The 22,512-nt window shown below is 34.6% G+C and overlaps 1 pseudogene across 1 annotated transcript; it reads right to left on the bottom strand.

Annotated features, from left to right (window-relative positions):
* Positions 1-17,133: 17,133 nt before the first annotated feature.
* LOC145669908 (cuticle protein 19 pseudogene) lies at positions 17,134-22,102 on the bottom strand (annotated as a pseudogene). The gene is made up of 3 exons (XR_014128232.1): positions 21,870-22,102; positions 18,885-19,100; positions 17,134-17,400 (listed from the first exon to the last, which is right to left on the bottom strand). The product of XR_014128232.1 is annotated as a cuticle protein 19 pseudogene (transcript).
* Positions 22,103-22,512: the final 410 nt, after the last annotated feature.

The following is a 22,512-nucleotide window of genomic DNA, read 5'->3' as shown; positions in this document are numbered from 1 at the left end:
TATACGATAATAAAGTAAAAACTACAATATATTTTTTTTCCGGGGCGTAGAAATGTAAAGGATAGAGCCCAAATTTTGTTATTCTTCTTCGTTTATTCATTATTTTGAACATTATTAAGAAACAAAGAAACCATGACTGCCTCGTCTGAACATTTGTATTCAAGAACCCCCTCTTTTAAAATAAAGATACAGTGTTTGGATGAATAATAGCAAATTCTGACTTAAATTGGAAGCGAAGTCATTAAACGTACGTGAAAATTAATTTAAGTAAAGAAATACACTTTTCACGCCTTGGTTTTCAAGAAGACTAGCAGCTATTCGTCTGCTCATCAGTCACATTAACTAGAAATCAAATGAAAAAAACTAACACTTTTTGTAAATTAAAAGCTATTCAATATTCCTCCATTCAGACAAACGATTTAGTATTCAAAGAACACCTCTATGGTAATTACTGAAGCTCTGCTTGAAATCGTTGCAATTACGAATGGTGTTTCTGCTTTTATTTGCTATTTTAATCACTTTTTCTCTTTTGTTTTTGTTCAATGAAAAATGAGCAACTGAAGCTCTCAATGTTTGTCATTAGTAAAGTAAACTTTCAGTTGATGTAAAAGCATTACTTTTTTTATGCATATTCATTTTGAACTGTCTTTGTCATTTGATTGCGATTTTTTGTTGCAAATCATTAACGACAAAATTTACAGTTAGACTGTTGTTTCAAAGATAGTACTCGTAAATTCTGTGGGCGTTTTATGTTGTATTTATTAGTGACTCTACAAACTAGCGAATTGAATTGCTGAAAGTGATTGCTAACACTGGATTCAGCACCAAAAGAAAGAGAGAAAAACAGAGTGTTTAGTGGCAGACCGTATACAGGGTGGGAGATAAGCGAGGGCAAAGTGCGAAGACAGAACGTAGAAAATGTCTAAAAATGCCATGTTAATTATGAAACGAGTTGAGGGAATGAGATCAAATGTTGAACATGAGGAATGCATATAGAGCTCCACTGAATAGGCGTAATATGAATCATGGGGGACGTCTGAAAGCCGCCATGTTGGAATTAGCACAAGAAGAATATACGGTAAATGTATTATGTAACATTGCTCTTGACGTACACCGTCTACTGAAGTCAATATACTCATTCACACACACACACACACACACACACACACACACACACACACACACATATATATATATATATATAATCCTTCTCAGTCCTAGTTGAATTTAAAAAATTGTTAAAAATTGAATATGTTTCACACATGACTCCGTGTGTGTGAAAGTTTAGGTATTCTATAGGCGACATTGGGATTCAAGACCTATTTTTCAAGAACTAAAATGTAAAGTCAATAGGCAGTATTCATAAAGTTGAAGGATATCCTTCCAAGTATAAGGTTGAAGTAAAAGGTTGTGCTTTAGATTATAAGGTAGAGATACAAGCATATCCTCTTTTCCGTATTCATAATGATTACTTTATACTTGCAAGGATATCCTTCATTGTTTTAAGTAAATGGTGACAAAACAATTTGAACATCTAGATAAACAAATAGCTCGCTTATTAAAAAATACTACTGCATAAGAAGTCTTCCTTACAAATTACAGTAACTGATGAAAATAAATTGCTTGTGAAATTATAGTGTAATGTGTGTATATATACTGCTTGTTAATAAATTTACTGCTTGTAAATTTAAACTTCATGTGCACGTGTGATTAGTTATACCACAGTGATCATTGCAGGCTGTTTACAATAACACTCAAGTTCCTTATTATTTCTTGTTTTTGAAGACGAAGAGCAAGTTCATCATGATCACCGAGTTGGTGATGATGATCATCATCATCTGGTACGAAATCCGGATCGTCTAAAGTTTTTGCAACATTATGGAGCACAAAGCACGTAATAATAGTCTGGAGGAAAAACCCTACTTTTGGACCAAACCAAAAATTTCAGTATGTCTAATGTTTTTCAGCGGTTTTTAGTTCATTTGAGGGTGCTGAAGCTGAATCTGCCGGGTGTACAAATGTACACCTTGAGCATTTCGAGTAATTCAAGATGGCGGCCAATATGGCGGCTGTAAAAGTGACAGGAATATTTTTGTATATTTTATCAAGATGGGTATCAAATTATATGTTTTTTGGGTTGCAGATTCCAATAATAAAGTCAAAAATGTTATGAAATTGATACAAATCGAGATATTCAATATGGCGCCCAATATGGCGGCTGCAAAAGAAGTTTATGTTGTCATTTCTGAAACCTATTTTTGAAAAAATATTTACTGACATGAGTAATAATAAATCATGAAACCTTAATTTTGTGCTCACAGATGGCAGCATTTTCATAGAATTTAGGAAAAATATCTCAGAAACAAAATAAGAGATACTTCCAAGTGAAATACTAGAACGATTTATGAAAGACGAACATGTTCTGCGTCACAAACCAGGTATCTGAAATGCTATATGGTCAGACATGTTCATTGAGAATACATTTATGTGTTATGGCCATGGACCAGGAGGAATAATCGGACTTACACTAAATCTATCAGCAGTGAAGCGATGGGCTTTCAGCCTTCACACCTGCAGTCGTTTAGTAAATGACATTTATGTCATGAGAGATGCTGGACGAAATATGGAAATAACTAAGCATAAGGAAGGAATGCCATCTCGAGTAAAAGGAGATGCTGCAGACCGAATTAAGTTAAAGGAAAAGCTGTCTTATTGTATAGATCATCTGAAGACCGATGATCACCCAAAAACTATTGTGAATATTGTGAGTGGGAAAATTTGTTCCCAGAAAGTGAATGTTGATAATGCTGTTGAGATAGGTGAGAAGGCGTTGTGTTCTTACGAAGAAAAACTAGAAACTGGTTTTCACGATCCAATCTAAACAACGCGTCGTAATGTTTCCTGCGATGACGTCAAAAGAACAGCTAGTATTGGTGTCATTGACACAGAACTCTTGTACACGCGTACAATGTGTCTCACATCTACAAGAGATATTGATGCTAAAGGAGTTATTTCATATGAGCTTGCCGCTGTCCCCATATCTTTGTTTGATGAATGTGGGACTCCCAGTTTCTGCAAAAGTAAGTCAAAACTGAAACAAATATTACAGGTAGAGAAGTCTATGAGATCGTACAAGCACGAAGATGCTATCACACTTGATGGTTGTGCTGTTTTGTGAGTGATCAACTGGCCATCTAACGGAACTTTTCTTGACTTCATAAAATTGTATCGGTCATATGTGCTTGAAAAATTGAACAAGTGCAACGTGTGCCTGATATTTGACAAATATAAGGAGTATAGCACCAAAGGAGGAATACGAAGCGTTAGAACAGGATCAACATGTAGCAGGTATCATAAATTGTCTTTCAACACGTTCTTGCCCTCCCAACAAGTTGTGCCGAAAGTTACGAAGAATAAGGTACAACTAGTACAGCTGATCTGCAAGTATCTAATGACAGAAGAGTTGCCATCATATTCCACCAAGAGCCTATTCATCACTGGACCAGAAGATGTTACAACAGAAATAACTGCTGATCAAGGAACGTCCAGATACTAAAAACACTCACGAAGAGGCTGATGTCATAATTATCACACAAGTAGTGATGGTAGCCAATCAGCTGGACAGAAATTGTACAATAAATGTAATTAGTGATAACACGGATGTTCTTCTCCTCCTGATGCACCAATACCACACACAAAAACTTACTTGTAACATTTTTATGCAGGCAACTCAAAATCATAGAGGAGTTATTGACATTGGATTGTCTGTGTCCAAACACTGTGATATTGTTTCAAACTTACTAGCACGTCATTCTCTTTCTGGCTGCGATACAGTTCCTACTCTTTATGGCATTGGAAAGCAGAAGGCAATGAAAGTACTACAAAGTGAGAAGGAGCTTCAAAAGCTAGGAAATAAGACATCACTACTTGAAGATGTGATTCAGGACGCAACTGAGTTTATAGCTTTTTGCTATAGTAGTAGGATAACTGGCCCTACAATGTCTGATGTCAGAAGAGATGTCTGGCTGAAGAAATTGTCAAAGAAGACTGCCGCACATATGCCGAAATATGCCGAAATTGAAGAGCTTGCCACCAACTACGGAGGCATTCTCTGAAAATGTAAAAATAACTCATTTCCAGGCTTGTATTTGGAAACAAGCAGATAAACCAGACCCACCAGACATGGATCTGACACATTTTGGGTGGTATCGTGATGAGTTGAACAAAACATTGGAACCAGTTACTGTACCACCGGGAACTGTGATGGCACCGAAAGACATCTTGAAGATGGTGAGTTGCGGCTGTTCTTCTGAAAACATGTGTAAAGGACGTTGTGGCTGTGTGGCAAATCATAATAGCTGCACTGACTTCTGCAATTGTGGAGCCTCTAAACGATGCCAGAATATCTTCACACGTCAAAATACTAGGAATCTAGAAGACGAAAACATGGATACTTCTTCTGACGAAGACTGACAAGTGACTGATCTGTGATATTTATTATTTTGTTGCGGAATAACATAGAAACATCGGCATTTTGTATTGTAAATTTACATATTTTGCATTAATGTGGCCAGCAACATAATTCTTGATTAAGAAAACGTTCAGGAAAAAATATAAGAGAATCTTCAAACCTAAGCTTGTGTTGTTTGTTTTCTTTAGCACACAGAAAGGAATGGTTTTGTAAATAAATATAGAGAAGCCCAAAATGTGGGAAAAATGTTCTGGAGCGCAAACAAGGTGAGTTGCGGTGACGAAGAAAGCATCAACACTCAATCCAAAATTTCAGTGAATCAGATATTGTTCTAAGTATGTACCTAGCTCGAGGGTCGCGAATCTGAATATTCCATATTGAATATATTGATTTCTATCAATTTCATAAGGTTTTTGAAGTAACTATTGAAATCTGCAACCCAAAAAACATATAATTCGATACCCATGTCGATACAATACTCCAAAAATATTCTTGTCAATTTTACGGCCGCCATATTGAGTGCCATATTGAATACCTCGATTTGTATCAATTTCATAACATTTTTGACATTATTATTGAAATCTGCAACCCAAAAAACATATAATTTGATACCCATCTTGATAAAATATACAAAAATATTCCTATCAATTTTACAGCCGCCATCTTGGCCGCCATCTTGAATTACTCGAAACGCTCAAGGTGTACATTTGTACACCCGGCAGATTCAGATTCAGCACCCTCAAATTAGGTAAAAGCCACCGAGAAACATTAGACATACTGAAATTTTTAGTTTCGATAGATTTCCTCCAGACTAATAATTATTTTTGGAACATTTTCCAACTTTGCGCGGCAAACGTACTGTAAGATCGGAAATCGACGTTTCACTTGGCCAAAACATCGATTATTACTCTATCCTCTTTCAAAAGTTTGTTATATTTCAGTTTAGCACCAGGAGCAGGATTTATAAACGAAGTCATGAGTCATGGTCCTATCCCATACCCATTATCACTAACTAGTACAACATTCACATTGTTAATAGTAAACTAACCTTTGAATTTTTCGAAATTCTTGAATCATGCACAGATCTAGGCCAGCTAACATCAACACTCGTGAATTTTTCTCTGACGTTATAAGTTGCTTGTATATTCAGAGTAAGTTTATTTTTCCAGTTCATGTACTAATCTCTATGGAATTTTGGTTTCAGTATACCTACGTGGATACAGTCATTACACCAAATGCTGTGGGAAACCTAAATTTGCTTTGGCATAACTGTTTAGCCTGCATTATTTCACTGTTGGTAGAAGAGAACTTTATCCATTCATGTGCTTGCGCAATGATGTCAACACTGCATTTACAGTCCAAAATACCGTAGCCTGACTAACATTAAACTCCTCTCTGATTCCTTTTTGATGGGTGGGATCAGTGAGATAGCGTAAACATATTTTCATGTTATGTACGGAGGACAGCGCATCTCCCCGAGTTTCTGGATTTGCACCAATAAATCTGTAAGCCACAGTAAGTTGTCTTCTTCAAAACGGTATAGTTGTTTAAATTCACGAACAAGTGTAGATAACTGGAGCTTGTAATATTTAACATCCTTTAGCTGAACAACATCCGCCATCACACTCTAAAACATTTAACAGTAACGGTGAGTTTGCTACTGATCACACTTATAATTTTTGAAGGATAAGCTTTTTAATTAAAATTAAAGGTAAAGGTTATGAATACCCTTTTCCTTTGATGTGAAGTACAAGGATTAATCTAATAAGATATGCTTATGCTCTAAAAGTAAGATGTTGCACTTGAATGTTTATTTATTTATTTATTTGTGAACAACAACACAACAGGCAAAGCCGAATTATAGTGTTGGTGCATTACAAAATATACTTACAATAATTTTCTTGAATATATTATAGTTCATATTACATATATCAATTTAGTTGTGTTCGATACATAATTTGTTATATTAAGAAGAGCGTATTCTCCAGATTGGGGACTTCAATAATACGTTGGTACTTGCCTTTTTGCAATAGAACAGACCAGAGTTTTTAACACGAGTTTTAAGTGCCGGGACATGAAAATTTAGTGTCGATATCAGATCCGTATAATTAAACTCATTTTGTACTATTTTACGAAGAAAGATAAGATCTACCACATTTCGCCTATGTTCTAGTGTAGGGATACAGAAGTTGTCTATTAATGTAAGATAGTTTTCGTAAGATGGATAGATTCTAGTATTCTTGTATACTAAGTATTTGATAAATTTGGATTGGACTCTTTCGAATTGGTTTCGGTATTGTTGTTGCGATGGGTTACAGATCACAGCAGCATATTCCAGCTTTGATCGGACATAAGAGTAATACATTTTTGTTAGTGTGATGACATTGTTAAACTCCTTTCCCGTTCTAATTATGAATCCTAACATTTTAAAAGATTCATTAACTATGTTCACTATATGATCATTAAATGTTAGTTTCGTATCAAACGTAACTCCGAGATCTTTTACTGAATTTAATCTGGTTAATACGATCTGACTAAATGATTAATTAAGCTCTACTTGATTTTTGTTTCTGGTAAACGATAAAATACTACATTTATTATGTTTACACTAAGTTTATTAAGAGAACACCAGTTTGCAATAGTTTCTAAGTCATATTGTAAGTTGAGACGGTCATGGATGGTCTCTATCCTGGCGTATATTTTGAGGTCATCCGCAAAGAGCGATTTGTTACTTAACGATATGTGATTAGGGAGATCGTTAATGAATAAAAGAAACCATAACGGACCTAGGTTGAAGCCCTGTGGAATTCCAGAGTACGCAGTAGAGTCAGTCGATTTAAACTCTTTGTAGATAACGTTTTGTTTACGATTGCTTAAATATGATGAGAAGAACTTGATCAAGGGAGGAGAAAAAATTATAGTTGTTTAGTTTATGTAATGATACTTTGTGATTGACTCTGTCAAACGCCTTTTCAAAATCTATATATATTACATCCATCTGACATTCAACATCTAACGAGTTCGCTATGAAATCTGTGATAATTGCAAGATTAGTTGTTGTTGATTTGTGTGGAATAAAGCCATGTTGATATGATGTTATAACGAATACAGATTGAAGGATTCCCTTCATAGTTTACACGTATAAGCTTATCCTTTTTATGAATACGCGCTAATATTTTTGTATAAGTGTAATAGATAATTTTATTCTGAAATCTTTCATACATTAGATAGGATAACTTAACTCTCACATAAGGTACATAGAAATGATACTAACGAAGGATATTTTCCATTTAAATGCTAACATAAAAAGCAAATTGTTACACGTTTTATTTATTATTTGAATGTTACAAAAAAAAAAACTGTTACATATTTTAATTTTCACAAACTGTTCACAGCTGGCAAAAAATATTCAGGAATTTTAAACTTTTTTGAATGCATGTCAAGTACAGATTTAAACAAGTTTCACTGTTTTCACAATCGATAGTACAATTGGAAGCAATTGCGTCCTTCTAGTAAATAGAAATACACCTTGCAGATCAACCAACGAATCCGAGTAGAATTGGCATTGCATCCAGGCAGTCTGCAACGATTTTTCTTGACAGATGTAGAGTTTTATGGCATGTGTAGTCCTCCTTTTGCCCTCAAATAATTTGAAGGATGTGTAATTCGGCCTTTACATTTTTTCTATAGAGATTCGTCTGTAGGTTCATACTCTGATGTGGAAATTGGATGACTAGGTAACATAAGAAATCTTCAATTTCAATTCGAAAATCTAAGAAATCCAAAGTATGCTGCCGTGATGTTCGCAGAGTAATCTGGTGTTGACAATATTCTTTCCAACCTGCAGCCAATGCGGAGTCTACCATGTGCATTATGAGTCTTATGGTCAATTATGAATCTTATGGAAACTATTCTATAGTAGTTATACGATCGAGGAAATCAACACCTGCTATATTTGCACTGAATTTTTTATATTGCATTGTACTTGTGCAGGGCTTTTCACACTAATATACTGCTTACTTTTTCGGCACCATCTATTACATTCTTCATCTGACATTCCATCACACGATGAGGCAAGAATTACAGGTTTATTATCGAACCTCTTCACCAAACGTATTTGACAATCATTCCGTACTAATTGATCGGAGGAAACATGACCAATCCTTTTATGTTCTACATCGAATTTAAATTTTGCTGACTCAGGAATACGATATATTTGTAAAGTTCCCGTTCCATGACACTTAACGTGATAGTGAAGATTATCCAATAAGGGAATGGACATGAAATGTCTGTTCATGTAGATAACTGCCCCTTTTTCTAAGCGTTTTGCAAGCGTAACCACAGCCTTTCCTCCTAGGACCAAATCCTCTGCTTCGATATCGTCAGTAATTATGCCTTTCTGCTCTCCATACAAAAAGAAATCAAGTGGAGGACCTTCAGGTGTGACTACAACAAACATCTTCAGGTCGCAGGGGTTAAGGTTCCCTTTTACAAATTGGTCTGCAGGTGCTACAATTCGTGAAACTATATAACGTTCTGCCTTATAGTGTGAGTCCCAATGTCGTCCATAAGATACATCAAAAAATAAACATATTTGTACATATTAATGTGACCTGAAGTACATTTATTCAATTAACTTGGGATATATAGTCTTCAAAATTCATAATAAGTATTTTACCTACAGTAACAAAAATATTTTAAAAATTGCTCTTACCTCCAATAATTCACTCGTTTCTCAATTTCCGCCTTTCCTCTATTTTTGCGTTACGGTTATTGGCGCCAAATATACTTCGCGCTGAAACCAATGGGAATACAGTACAGATACATCTATTGACACTCACTACAAACACTTTTCGCAAAACTTCAAAGCTTTATGACAGAGGAAAGAAACATCAGACAAACGCTAATTTATGTCGTCTATAGGCGACGCTGAGACTGAGGAGGATATATGTATAATCTAAAGCCCTCCCTGCCACATTAGTTGCTAACTTGGTCTGAGAATTTTGAAATTGAAACGCATTACAGAGTTTTGGATTCTATCTTAATCTGAAGGCCACAGTCTTATGTAGCCTTCATGGTGAAAGTGGTTCGCTAAACTCCAATCCTACAAAAAATTATTTTGTCTTTCCCGAAGATATTTGAATGGTTCCTCCGAACAATGTTGCAAGTGACAACAATCCATGTTTAAAGAAATAATAAAAAAACTACATGTTGCTTTGTATAGGCTTTAAATTTACTTTCTCAGTTTCAAACTATGCCTTTTTATAAAATGATGTTACATAGAATTGGAATTTCTATTACAGTACCGTTGTTTTATTAAAATCACAATGTGACAGTAATTGTCGCTTGCAACGTTGTTCGGAAGAGCTATTGATTTTTGGTTTCACTTACTTCGTAGAACAAAGATAAGATTCCAGTTTTTCTTTGAGATTCAGAAGGATGGTGGAGTGAATACAGGAGTAGAGTGACATACTGATAAACTGTATTATGGATACTAACAATGCAGGAACTCAGTGATTAAGATTTCATTACTCAGAAATTTACTTTCATATACCAATTTAGGGATGTTAGACAGATTCCATCGAAGGGAGTGATGAAAAACTAACAATCTTTAAATTTACTTAGGTTAAAGCTTGAATTTGCTAGTTATTTATTTGTGTTTTACAAAAGTAAATCTTATAACAAATTTTGCTATATTACATAATGTGTGTACAGTCACCAGAAAAAGTATCTTCCTGATACCAGGAATCCAAGTTTCAGAACCCTGCGGTACTTCAGCAACAATTTTTATAGAAATAGTGAGTGAGTACTTGAGATTACATGCCCGTAGCCAAACCTCCTCTATAAAAATTGTTACGTGAGTACCGCAGGATTCTGAAACATGTATTTTTGGATAGAACACATATTGGTTCCTAAGTGAATTTTTGACCCGACTACGGTAGGTCCCATAGTTTTGGAACTATGTACATTTAAAGTTCATTTTATTCATGTTTTCGGCAGCCTATAACTCCGAAAGGAAGCGTTTGTGCACCCAGGTTGGTCTATACTATTTTTTTTTTGTCAGGAATCACCTCCCAAACGAAGTCGCTGTTGTTTTGAGACACCCTGTATATATACAGGTTGTTTCCGTGATCCTATGCAATACTCAGAGGGATGAAAGATAATGGCAAAAGAAGCAATTGAAGGATAGGGATGAGTGTCCGGAAATGCGTTGTTTTAGAGGTAGGAGCCGCCGACAATTTGTCGCAACGGTACAAAAGTGGCCATAACTCGAGAAGGAAATGTTGGAATAAGGCCCGGTCAAAGCAGTGTGAATTATTTTTACCTGGAGATTTCATTAATGTTGGAATGGATTGAAAGCAGGAGCGGCGCAAGGGTGGCCCCCAAAAGAAATACAGGATATTTCGAACATTTGAAACAAACATGCGACGAGTAATTCGTAACTGTGTTCATTACAGATGTTTCTGATAGTCATGATGCCACTAGTTTAATTATGAGCTGCACACAGTAGTATGCTGTGAAAGAAAGAGGTACGTATGTGATGGTGAATGTGCACGTGGGAAGATGGAGAGGGAGGGTGGGCAAGCATAAAAGAAGGAATCCGAGGTGAGGAACTACTTCTAGCACATGCGACAGTACAATAATTACACGGTAGAAGTGTGAAAGAAAGACGGTAGTAAATTTACCGCGCAGAGATGGAGTGGGTCAACAAAAACGCGACCCACGACCCACTAACCCACCACACACCGTGACCCACGATCCACTCTGACTTACCATGCTATATAAATCGACTGACCCAGTCTGACCCACGAATTTAATATTGTACGAAAGGGGTCGGTTGTCGTGGTGGGTTATGGGCCATTGTGGGTGGCTTCATTTCTCTGGTTATTGTTAGTCCGTTGTGATTCGTGGGTCAAGAAGGACTTAAGTTTTCGTGAGTCATGTAAATGACTCTCAACCCACCGATCTATGCTCAATCTTATCTTACATGACCCACGACCACTGACCCACTCCAACTCTACGCGTAGACGAACACAAATGATTCTGGTTAGCTGCATGTTGGTTTACTTGAAATTATCTTAATGTATCACAAAAGTTACAGGCGACTTTATCGCGTGTATCGACAAAAACAAGTGATGCAGTTATTTTTTTACACGCAATAGCTGTGAACACATTTTCTGTTTGAAACAAGACAAACACAGGGAGAGTAAGTAAACAACTTGTAGACAGCATACCAGTCGACACGAATAGCACGAATGTAAGCACGTCCTCTCTACTGCAGTTCGAAAGATTCTCGTATCTACCGCAGCAGCTGTCAGTTGCCTGTGAGGTGTTTCGTCAAATGCGGTTTATAAAGCGTGTTTTTGAGTTGGTTAGTGTTGATAGACTGGTGTTGTGTTCGACCGGTTGTAGTTTGAGTGAGTTACCTTTTCAGTGCAATGGAGTTTGCGGTCCTATACTTAAATTGCTTGTTTCGGCATCATCTTTCATCCCTCTCTCTCTCTCTCTTTCTCTCTCTCTCTCTCTCTCTTTCTATTTATTGTAAAATATCTTCAAATTAATAAGAATATATAAGCTACACAGATTTAACTCATTTCAAAACATCTTCAAACGAGTCTTCTAAATGTTACTTCCATATTGATTACTACAACAATCTTTTCCTTCTAATTATATCGTCCCTTATTGGGTAGTTTATTGAGGGCAATATATCAAATCACCATTTAGTCTATCAACATTTTTGTTTGTGGTGCCTGTCGATTTTGTCAGACTTACATGAGAACAAATTTTATTCATCAGCTTCTGTATATTACAATTTCAGCTCTAGATAAAACGATAAGTAAGCTAGAGTTACTGACAAGGGAGGGTCGCGAAGTTGCTTCGCTCAGATCCGAACGAAGCAACTGTGTTTGCATTTGATATGTTATAACTAGATGAATCCCAAAGTTATACGTAGCACCGGGCGGGATATCATGAGTTACAACATATTTTGTAATGTAAAAGCTACAAAAAAATTACCTGGCAGAATAGTGTAAATCGAGCCATTTGTTCTTAAACGGTTGGGTAAATGGAATACTCGGCAAACACGTATCCCATCATTTTCAAGGACACACTTTTTGGGGTAAAATAGTTTGCCCCAGGATTCCCCGCAGGGTACAAGACGGAGTCCAACTCAAAAATTTCAAATGGCAAGAAGGGTTAAGTAGCACATCGTTTCAAAGCTGTTGTAAAATGAAAGAAAATGGATCAAGTCTCGACTCTCTACGACAACCCTGTGTAAAATGGCGGCGGCTCAAAATGTAAACAAAAACTTAATTGAAAAGTCCATGGCCACCCCTGTAAATTGGAAACGGTGAGACAAATGTGAAATCAGGAAAGGAAGTGTGGCATTATTTTCAAGTACAACGAATTAAGTTAAAACGTCTTGTCCCAGGGCCCCCCAGGGTCCCAGGTGGAGTCAAACTAAAAAGTTTTAAATGGCAAGAGGGGTTAAGTAGCACATCATTTGAAGCTGTTGTGAAATGAAAGGAGACAAAGCAAGTCTCGACTTTCTAGGATAACTTTGTGCAAAAAGGCGGCGGGTCAAAATGTAAACAAAACCTTAATTGAAAATCTATGGCTAACTTGAATCCAAAATGGCGCCTCAAAACCTATATCGAAAGGATAGCCATACCAAACTGCTGAAGCTAGGAAAACCAAATTTGGCATGAATCTTGATCAGTAGATGACGAAAAGATGCGAAATGTTCAAAAACGCGACATCTTGAATTCAAAATGCTGTACTATGTATCGAACGTATGTCCAGCTCAAACTACTGGTGTTGCAGAAGCGAAATGTGGTATTTACGTTTATGGTTAATACCAGATATCCACAAAATATCAAAAAGTATCATCTATAATCCAATATGGCTGCCAACGTGAAAAATGAATTTGTATATAAATATGCTATTTCTTGGAATACTGTGACAAACCAACAAAGTTTGCGCAGGTCGATGCACTGAAATGATTTACACGTGGTTTAGTAACTGCTCAAAAATCTTGTAAATGATTCTTTTTTTTTTTTTTTTTTGTATATTTGGTATTGTTGAAATATTGCGATCAAACCAACGAATGACATACAAATGTAACCATCACAAATACGTTACAATAGAGCCCCCAACCTGACTTGTGCAGCAAGTCCTTTATGTATGAACTACGGATGACCAAAAAAAAAAAAAAAAAAAAAAAAAAAAAAAAAAAAAAAAAAAAAAAACCCGAAGGTATTCAACTTTTGTTTAGCAGTATGAATAGGAAGTCAGAGTTGTGTGTTTGTCACATATTCGTTATATTTACGTAAATGATATCAAAAGAACCGTGACAAACGTGCACTAAGTTGAAGTGAATAGAAATTCAATTGTTCTTTAGTCTTCCTATTGTTTCTAAATGCATAATAGAGAGAAATAGAAATTTTGATTTGTACTGGTATGATTGGCATAGGTTTTAAGCGGCCATCTTGGATTCAAGGTGGCCATAGATTTTCAACTAAACTTTTGTTTACATTTTGACCCGCCGCCTTTTTGCACAGGGTTGTCGTAGAAAGTCGAGACTTGTTCCTTCTTCTTTCATTTAACAACATCTTTCAAAAGATGTTCTACTTAACCCCTCTTTCCATTTGAAATTTTTTAGTTGGATCCCACTTGGGACCCTGGGGGGCCCTGAGACAAGACGTTTTAACTTAAATCGTTGTACTTGAAAATATTGCCACACTTCCTTTCCTGTTTTCACATTTGTCTCAAGGTTTCCGATTTATAGGGGTGGCCATGGACTTTTCAATTAAGTTTTTGTTTACATTTTGAGCCGCCGCCATTTTGCACAGGGTTGTCGTAGAGAGTCGAGACTTGATCCATTTTCTTTCATTTTACAACAGCTTTAAAACGATGTGCTACTTAACCTCCTTACCAACTGAAATTTTTGAGTTGATCCCCGTCTGGTACTCTGTGGGAGACCCTGGACCAAACCTTTTTACCCTAAAAAGTGTGTCCTTGAAAATGATGGGATACGTGTTCGCCGAGCTTTCCATTTACCCAACCGTTTGCGAACAAATGACCCGGTTCAAACTATTCTGCCAGCTTTATAGCTTTTACATTACAAAATATGTTGTAACTCTGGACATTTCACCCGATGGCACGTGTAACTTTGGGATTCATCTAGTTGTAATATATCAAATGCAAACACAATTGTCTCGTTCGAATCTCAGCGGAGCCACTTCGTGACCATCCCTTGTGAGAATTCTGAGTGTGAAGCGCAAATATTTGATGCATTCGAAATACCTTTTAAGGAAAACATATTGATAAGTTTACAATAAAATGTCTATACGTGTTCTCTATCCAAAACAATGAATTTGTAGATCAATTTCTGAAATTTTCTTGTTCATAATTTGAATAGAACCCAGATACAAACGTTGTGGTTACTTTGAAATGTTTCCTGAAAAGACCTTGATAGATAGGAATGAATCTTCACTAAGTAGATAGAAGATGAAAACAGTGTAAGATACTGTCTACAGTTTTTGCAGGCCACCTGATGAAGAAGCGGAATTTCAGAAAAAGGAAATTGATTTATTACATATTAATTCTAATTCATTTATATGAGTAATTATTATATTATTTATTGAGTGTAAAGGGGAGATGATGATGGAGTAATTAGGTGAAAAGCGAATTAATAATTATATACATACGAGTAGTTTCATATTTACTGTAACAGCAATTATTATTTTGTGTAAACAGATGTTAGGAGAATAGTGTAAAATAATATTTAATAGTTCTGTTGAGCTAAACATTTGGATTAATTTTTACATGCGCAGTGCGATTGGTTAGAGCTGTGTGGGCTTTTATCTGAGAAGAGTACAATTCATATTAGAAGAATTATGAGTAGGTAAGGTTTAAAATCGGAGCAACTATCTGTTCACTTGGCAGATTGTTAGTAACTAGCATATGCTTGAATATATATATATATATATATATATATATATATATATATATATATATATATATATATATATATATATATATATATATATATATATATGGTACAACTACCACGTACTTCGTAGCTTTATATCTATTCCATAATTATCAGAAAAGTAACAAGAATCGTGCCTTCATCGTGCACAGCTTTACACACTGTGTTTTTACAGAAAACTCTTCAATTATACAGGGTGGTCCGGAAGTGGGCGTACCCCCTTTAGTTTTAAAAGTATAGTGTTAGTTATGGTAGAATGTCTGTACACAGTTTCCTTGGAGGCTTAAGAGTCTTAAGAGTCATAAACATCGGTATGATCACTATCCATGTGGTAACACAGCTGAATTCCGCGCCAAGTCCTCGCAGATCACGCCTTCACCCTCGTGACTCCGGAGTATCTACGCAAAACACCCTGTATATATGTTTTTACAACTTCAAACTAAAACTCACAGCAACTTCAGGAACACTCGTTCAAATGGCTTTAAATTTTATTACTACTTATTACACCATTAAAAGTCTCTAGGATCGTTAAACAAAAATGGTTGATCCCATAATTATTAGTGGTAACATGTACTGATAAAATAACGAATTTTTCTAACAAGATTTTGAAAGGGTTGGGTGATATGGAAACTTTAAATATCGAAGGTCAGACTTCTAGATTAGCTTATTGTGATAGTCAGTAAAACACAGTTTGACATGAATAGAAGAAAACATTGAAAACTCGCATATTGTCTTACCGCTGGAGAATGTATTTTGTTGTATTTGAGGGAATTTTTACGAGTAATATTCGTCAGAAACCTTCAGAAATACGATTTGGGTTTCTCTTCATTTTTACCTTTCTAATCTATCTTTAATATCTATATATAAAAGAAGTCCTGAGTTATTTACTGACTGAATGTTTAACGCCTAGGCTAAACCGCTTTACAGAGGAACTTCGATTTTGAAGAATACACAGAATATGTGATCATGCTACCACTAAAGAGTAATTTTTGGAAATTCAGCGTGGAAGAGAAGTGGCCATTATTATATTAAAATGTTTTATATTCTGAAATCTATCAAGGTTATAGATATGAAATTTGGTAGGTGGACTTCCTATTTAAAATAAAGATGCATTTAAGAGTTTTTAAATAAATATTTGCTCCAAGAAGAAAAGGGGAAGAAAAAGTTTCAGAGTTACAGTTGTTACAATTACATGACTATATCTCTAAGTCCCTTAATGTCAAAAACAAGATGGACTTATTTAGACTTCGCATTTAAAATAATTAAAGACGTATTTAAGTATTTTCTGAGTGTGCCGTGGTGGCTCTGTGGTGGAATGTTCACTTTAGGTGCGTGAGGACTTAAGTTCGTTCACAGCTCGCGCCAAGTGATATACTGTAGTAATAAATAATTGGTCTGGTTGCCAAATAGTACCATAACAACAACATATATACTATTTGCAAGTTTTATTCAACATTCCTGCGTATGTAAAGTTGAAAACTATTAAACTTTGCCAATAACTTCACTTATTTGAAGAAACTAAACGATAAAAGAGTAACAGAAGGAGCTTAGCTTCTAGAAAGTAAATAAACATGTTCGATGTAAAATTTTATAAAAAATATATTTCAGTGTAGCGAGTTCTGACTAACAGTTGGAAGGTTAGTTTCAGGTCTCGTATACATAAAAGAAATTAACCAAGGATTTTGGTGGCTACGGGAGCAGCGGCCAAAGCTGCAATGCTAGGAGCTGGATGCGCACTGGCTCCAATCCTACTCACAACAGCATTGAATCCGTTGATGCTATCAGCAGCGTAGTTCACAACTCGGATGGTGCCATCAGGTTCAGCAAGGCTGTATTGTCCTCTGGTTACAGGTCCATCACGGACTTCTACTTGGTTCTTGTTATCTCCAGTCAAAGCATCACTCACTCCGTAGCCGAAAGCGTATCTGGGATAAGCCTGAAAAAATATAATTGAAATAATTATAATTACACATTTTCCGAAAAAGAATATTAAAAAGCAAACTGTATGTTCCTTAAAATATAATTTTCTTGAAATTTTTATTTAAATCAACCTTAAAACTTGTGTTTAAATCATTTTTGTACTTTTTAATTGTTTATAGTAAAAGCAATCTTGTTTTCAATATACATTAAGCCTAACAAAAAAGATTACATGTTACTTTTTTAATATCACAAAATAATCTGTTTTCATTGTTAATTTTAGTTTTAGCGTCCCTTTCAGCAGCGAGGGTATATGAGACATGGACCTACTGATTAACGTGGAATCCGAACCACATGACCTCCCGCCAGGAATCGAACCCGGGTCTCCCAATAATTTATTTTGAAGACTGCCCCAAATATCTGAATTTCTGCATATTTGAATTCCGACCAGAACTCAATAATCCAGAGTGGATTATTGGAGTTCACTCATATGTAAAAAAAATGTAACACGTACAATATTTGCTGTTGGTTTCATCATAAGTTCCACTGAGAAAAACTGTTATTATATGTTTTAACTGCATCCATAAGACTGGACTATATCTAACGTTGTCCTGTTAGCTTTTTATTACACATAGTCGAGTTAAATGAATGTTGGAACTTCAAGAAACTTACATTTTCTATTTTTACTGTAGAAGAAATTTGTCGATTATCCTATTGTAAACAAATTTTGGGAATAATACTACTAGTAGTGACAATGATATTGAAGAGAAAAATTCTTATAGAGGATGGGGTTGTTGAACTTATAGTTAGGTAATCAAACAATTTGGTTCGATGGACGAATGATTATAGTACAATGGTGCGTCAGCAGCGAGACTATTTCTCACTGTTACGATTACACTATTTGTTTCATAAGTGAAAAATTTATATTGTTCATCATAAAGTCTTGTACAGTATTGTGTAACAAATTTCTGAGAGGAATGCAAAAGAAAGAATTTGTCAGCTTCTGAAGTCGGAAGAAATATTTCTCAAAATCTGAAACACTGTAGCTTGTTAGACATAGTCACATTCATCTATTATAATACCGGAACGGGTTGTAGATTGTTAAGAAGTTCCTGACATATAATCCAAAGAACTCGTTATTTTCAATGGCGGAAAATATATTAGAAAACGTAGTCTTTTGTTAAGAAAGCCAAACTTATTTTGAGTCGAACCCTTCATTTATAGTCATTCGGATCTATTTACACTATTAAATATAAATTGTTATAAAACATATAGCGAGAAAGATATACTAGTATATGAAAGGAACATAACAGAGACAATATTTTAATATTAATACTTCAAGTTTGTCTTCATTAAAATATTGTAGAAATATGATTTCTTTGAAGTCTAAATGAAAAACAATGAATCGAAAATCATAATTTAGTGTTTTTAACTATAATGTAAAAAGGAACAGGTATTAGCAAATGTAAATTTAACCGTGATTAGAACTGATTTTCAACTTACGTAGTAATCGATGGCAGGAGAAGCAACAGCTGCAACAGGAGCAATAGCAGCAGCAGGTGCAGCTAAAGCGGCAACAGGAGCTACAGCAGCTGCAGGTGCAATTCCAGCGAGAGGAGCTGCTAAACCTGCAATTCCTGCATAACCTCCAATTCCTGCAAGACCTCCAACTGCACCACCAGCAGTCACTGCCACGGCAGTAGCCAAGACAAAAAGACCCTAGAAATAAAACGAAAGAGTTTTGCTACTATTTTACTGTATTCATACTAAATTATTACTAAACTGTAAAAAAATGAAATATCTATCATGTTAATAATCACATGGTGAGTGGGGACTTTATAAGAAATATGTTCTAATTGCATCCTGTTAGGAAGGCAATACTATTAAATTTCTACGTGTTAATTTTATTAATGATACAAATAAACATCCTAGAATTTGACAAATTGAGGAAGAATACTGTAAGAATTTAACCACAAATATTTCATTATACCTTTCCGAATGAATGAAAGAAACGAATTAGAAACATTACTACTGTTTTTGTATTACTGTTAGTCTTGAATTACGCCTCCTGAAAAAGAACTAACTTCTTAACTGGAGATTATGATATGTATATTCACCTTCAAATAAACACTAAGATCCAAAATGTAAATAAATATTGTTTTTGGTTTGCAGTAATTCCAGTTGCACTCATAAAACTCAACCAGATTTCGAATAACTTATAGAATTTACTATTGTAAGGTTCTGTCGCCTGTTTTACTACTAGTAATGGATAGGTAAATAATTACAGCTTAAGTTTAGTTTCTGCATAACTAAAATACAATACGGTCTCCTTGATTTTAAACATATTTTGTACTCTTTAAAGAAGAAAAGAGGTATTATCAATTCTAAATGTAGCTATATTATTATTGTTATTTGTATATTTTAGGATTGCACGTCTATTAACCATAATTTGACAAGTTACAAATAGATTTATGTTCCTCTTAAATATATTGTTAGTTTGTAACTATTCATAATTTTGTAAAGTAAGTTATTAAATACCTCAATTTGTCTACCAATGTTTGCACCATTCTTTTGACTTTCTTATTTGGAAGTTTAACGAAATTTTCAATTCTTTATCGTCCATAGATCGTATTCCACGTGGTAGGTAGACAAGAGCAATTCTTTACAAATTGTAGATTCTTTAAATCTTTGTTCGTGGTTATAATGAGAATAGTCAACTCTTCGTTATAAAATGCAAATCTGTTTCGCCTTTTACTATTCTTCTCCAGTTTTCATAATCATCCAATTTTATCAGTTATATTTTAACTATGTAGACGTGTCAATATTATTAGATTTCCGAAAAATCTTATAAGGAATTTCCTTGAAAAGAAGTGTCTATTTATATTAGTCTATATTTTTCTTTTTTGTATTATTATTATTATTATTATTATTATTATTATTATTATTATTATTATTATTATTATTATTATTATTATTGAAATAGTATCCATTTGTTCTTCATCAATTTCACAGCAGCGATTTTTTTCGGGCAGAACGAACTGCTATATTGGAATAGTTTCATCGTTTCTCAGTACTTTTTCCTGACGCACTAAAATTGGGATTATACAACTTTGTGGGATAGATTTTCGCGGTATTGTATAAAATGTGTAAATAACCCGAAATAGACAGTATGGGTATTTAATCTAATCGCCGTTTTTGTTAGAGGATTGGACTGCTTCATCTAACACAATATATTCTGATAGCATATGAGGCATATATGTTCACTTGCGCAATTGTAATCGTGTTATGCACTTCTACACTGCTATTGAATCACCTTTGGCTTTCTGATATTGTACAGTTTTCTTCCTCAATTAAGGCCCATCAATGGCTGCTCTGAAAGGAAATCTCATCGATAAAAATTTAACTTTCATCGCTTCAAATTAAGGGATGGAAACTATCTAAAATACTATTTCTTGCATAGAAGAATAAGAGCATTAGATAAACATTTTTTTCAAATTTAGTTATGTGACTTTTCTCTAGAGCCACCATTAAAGCCTACTGATTTCAGTCAAGAAATCTTTGGTAAGCATACATATTCCGTCATATATTTTATTAAAGGTAGTAATTGACTCTTTGGATGCCACATACTGCGCATAAATTAAGGATTAGTCCAGAATTATAGAAATATTAAAAGAACAACATTATTTTTTCCCTACAATTTCCAAAAATGTAGAAGCAAGGTATTCCGAGTTTTGTAAACCCTGTTAAAATTTTTTACCCTATATTATATTGTGTTGTGATCAGGCAATAAACATTTTGGCACCTCTCATCATCTGATGAAAAGTAATTGCACTTTCGTCATCTACGACCAATTATTTATAACTTATAATTTCTGTCAGTTAGTAATAGTCTTTGATTGCCTGTAAAACATTGTAGATTGTCATATATTTCTCCTGACTATCCGTTTGCAATACAGAAAAATAAACCATGCAATATACAACTAACTATTTTAAGTTGTAGTGATTTTAGAGAAATGATCTGCTTCTTTTGATTATATAGTGATTATGAACTAGAAAGTAAGAGCCCATTGTTTTAATGAAACAATATTCACCTCTAATATGAGGAGCATCTCGTTCGATCCCAAGCCATTCCCAAGCCATATGAGCTTATCAGACAATATAACGTTCGTGAATTTTCTCGGGATTCTTTAACTCTACCCAATTATCTTTATTCCATAACTCTTCCAACATCCATCTTCTTTAACTTACAAACCAGAACTCGGGACAATAAACAAATATTTGTTAATTTAAAGTGAAAAATTGAAATGCATTTGATATTATTATGTTCTAATAGAAACACATTTTTAAAACGAAGTCTTTACTATTACTAAAAATATTAATTTAATTACTTAAAATAAATTGACCAAGTTTGTTCTAAGATTATAACATAACTGTTTCCTTGTAAATATACTTTTCCTACGTGAATGCTTGGTTTGAAAAAAATACTTACTGCGAAAGCGTTCATGTTGGAGCTTCTTTTGCTGCTATTGCTACCAGAAGACGGTGATGATCGTATCTACTACAACTCCTTATATACCCGAAGAAGGTAATAACTTTCCATTCTGCTGAAGAATGGGACAATAATCTGTTTTATTATATATTTTAATTTTTGTTTTTAAATTTACATACGGAAATACTTAGAAGCATTTATTTCTCCTCGCCGTCATGCATTTGGTTAGGAGTCGTTTCACATTAGATGAATTATTCATGTTATCCTCTTTCTTAAATCTCATCCGAGACGATTACTAAGATTTAACATCTTATTTATTTTCTTGTGTATTATTTAAAGAGACAATGACATATACATAAATTTTTAAGTGCACCGTTACTATGAATTTATAGACTGTTTTAAAACATAACAATGAAACATAGGCTGGGCTGTGAGGTACGAAGCTCACAAACAGAGTACAGAATATAGGGAAAGAAATATATTCAGTGTTTTCCTCAGAAATTTTCCCTTTTCTTATCAAAACTTTCCTACTTTGTTGACTATTCAATTTCTATGACGGAAGTCATGTGATAAGTTTAACTTAGTTATATTGAAGTGCCAACTACATTTGTTTTATTCATTTGCTTTCTGCTTTTATCTTTTT

This window comes from Thermobia domestica, chromosome 14 (genome assembly GCF_964235325.1).
Source record: "Thermobia domestica chromosome 14, izTheDome1.hap1.1, whole genome shotgun sequence".
Lineage (NCBI taxonomy): Eukaryota > Metazoa > Arthropoda > Insecta > Zygentoma > Lepismatidae > Thermobia > Thermobia domestica.
Note: the sequence above shows the minus strand (reverse complement) of the source record. Positions and strands in the feature narration are given on the sequence as shown.